Source organism: Macrobrachium nipponense, chromosome 24 (assembly GCF_015104395.2).
Source record: "Macrobrachium nipponense isolate FS-2020 chromosome 24, ASM1510439v2, whole genome shotgun sequence".
NCBI lineage: Eukaryota > Metazoa > Arthropoda > Malacostraca > Decapoda > Palaemonidae > Macrobrachium > Macrobrachium nipponense.
The window spans coordinates 63,541,971-63,544,470 of record NC_061091.1 but is presented as its reverse complement, the minus strand read 5'-3'; the positions used below and the strand labels follow the sequence as shown (position 1 = coordinate 63,544,470).

At 35.9% G+C, this 2,500-nt stretch overlaps 1 protein-coding gene across 1 annotated transcript in view; it reads right to left on the bottom strand.

Moving 5' to 3' along the window:
* Nucleotides 1-2,419, bottom strand: part of LOC135205686 (uncharacterized) — a gene marked incomplete in the record, with an annotated part of 452,407 nt that extends 449,988 nt beyond the window's left edge. The window contains 1 exon segment of the mRNA XM_064236602.1: nt 2,139-2,419.
* Nucleotides 2,420-2,500: the final 81 nt, after the last annotated feature.

Below are 2,500 nucleotides of genomic sequence, written 5' to 3'. Positions count from 1 at the left end.
ACCAGTAACTGCATTATTCTATGAAAATTATACAACTTATTTTAATGAAATAGCATAGCTAGCCTATTCACAGGCTTATAGTCGGATACACATATTGGCCTTGGTTTGCACTAGGTATAGGGGGGAACAACCGACTGGACTAGCTGATCCAGTTTCCTATCATTTCGAGGTAAGTATTTTCTCCAAAGTTAGAGATTAAGGTCATATTTTAAGATTAAACAAAGGTTAATGAAAGTCTGCCTCTACGCAGTGCACACATACCTCAATGACGCTTTCAAAATTTTTACTTACAACTCCGAATATTTAGAAGATTGACACAATTTCGATGTTTGCGGAGTCACTTGTGTCAATAAACTTCCCATTCCATGTGCTAAATCCGCACACCACTTGTACCCATAGACGCTGGGGCACTTTCTTCACAACAATCGAAAAACAATGACTTCCAACCACGACTTATCCAATGAAACTACGATTTTTTGGTAGAAGAAGAAGAAGAAGCGTGCACTAGATAATTAATTAAATAAATACGTAGTTAAACGGCAGTATAAGGTACTAATGAATTGCATAAATTTGTTATAAATTCATGATTATTAATTTTAAAACATTCGTTGTTGAAAAAGTAAATAGATTCCTGACTCAAATATCAACAGTTTTGCTGTGAACAGTACCTGTAGCATTGTTCGCGCTTTTCTATTGTTTATCAGTGTTGCCAATTGGTATGTGTTTATCCTCGAAACTGGGTATAAGACTTACACAAAACCAGGGAAATAAGTGAAATTAGCGTATCTATTTGTACTATATATACATATTAGAGCAATTTTATCATTATTGCATTACTATGACAACTAGAATTCATGGAAACAGTTAGTAAATGCATCGGCGTATGTGTGAAGCTCCACTAGATTGGCAACGATGAGTCATTTTGTCGTCTGCTCGTATCTACTTTAGAATTATCTGTAAAATTCGGGGTTAATTTGGTTGCAAAAAAGGGATAATAGACATGAATTAATTAAACACTTTGAAGTAACAAAGTAAAGTTAAACTAAATAATGAGTAAAGTAAACAATTATGGGAATAAAGCTTTGCACCTTAAACCGTGTAGTCGTGTGCTGCCTGCAACTGTGTTTGTGGAGTGAGCGCTTAGGAACCACGAACCGCAATGTAGTTCAAGTGCAATTTGGAGTGAGTTAAGACCAAAACATGTATATATAATTACAATCAAATAAGCACTGTGGAGTTTCAGTTGTGATGGCAGTAGGGATAAAATCACCGATTACAAGGTGAAAATGAATTTCAGTTCAAACCATGACCCCGGGAATAAGAGGTTTCATACTTTCACTAATATAGGCAACAAAATGTTGTTTCATTGTGCTGATTACAACTGCAATCTTGAGTGAGATCAATAAACGTTACATATATATATGCTAACATTGTTCAAATGTGTGCTGAGAAGGCTGGGAAAGATGTTGGCTCATTTGCGGTTACGAACGGCACCTCAGTCGGTGGACGCCATATTAAATTTAAAAACTGCCTTAAAAACATATTTTACAAAGACCTCACATGCCTAATTTAGTTCGTATGGCGCTTTCATATATCACATTATGTTAACGAAACTTCAATCTTTTGAATGGTATGCTTAAAGATGTAGCCTAATTGTATTCTTGTTTCACCAATTAAATATTGAGTGAACAAGGCTGATCCAAGCGATGACGATGGATCCAATAGATCGTTTCCCCCTATAAACAGATAGCTAAATGGAACACTAAACAAAACAGACCAGACTAACCTAACCTAACACAACACAACTGTGCCCACTACCTAATCAATGGGTTTGCCGTACCTCCTACTGCCCCAATATCCTGTATATACATAGTCAATTATTAAAGATATAATCATGTCCTTTAGCTAGTTATAGCCTACATAAGGTAGGCTATGCTATATCCAACTAGTAGTAGGTACGATTCCTAAAAATTTTAAAATGCACAATAGCCGGTACTTTTGAGCTAAATTATCCTACTCGATTTACTAATCTAGCCAGAGAGTTAAGCTTTTTTCACGTAAGATACTAAGAAAGGCATAAAAAACGATGGAAGAAACATACTACATTACATAAAAACAAACAACTTAGCCCCACCTACCTTCACATTGCTGCAAAGATGTACAACTAGGTATGACAGGCCTACCTAGGTATTTTCGATCAACTTTAGAACAATACTATATAGGCTATTTGAAACATTTATTTTCCGTATTGTGCACGTGTTCGGCAATACCATAACCGTCACTTCATAGTGAAACGTCCCTACCAGAATCTCTTACAAAGTTCTAAATGTCATTTGTCACTAAATGGCAATACATGGAAGCAGCATACCATTATGGAAACAAACTTTGCAAATCAGTGACAAATGGCAAATGAGACGCGATTGTTTTCCGTTGTTCTAACACGAGTCTTTTAATTGCCTTCGAAGAGCATACCTCAGTTTTATAGTAATTCTACGGTAAC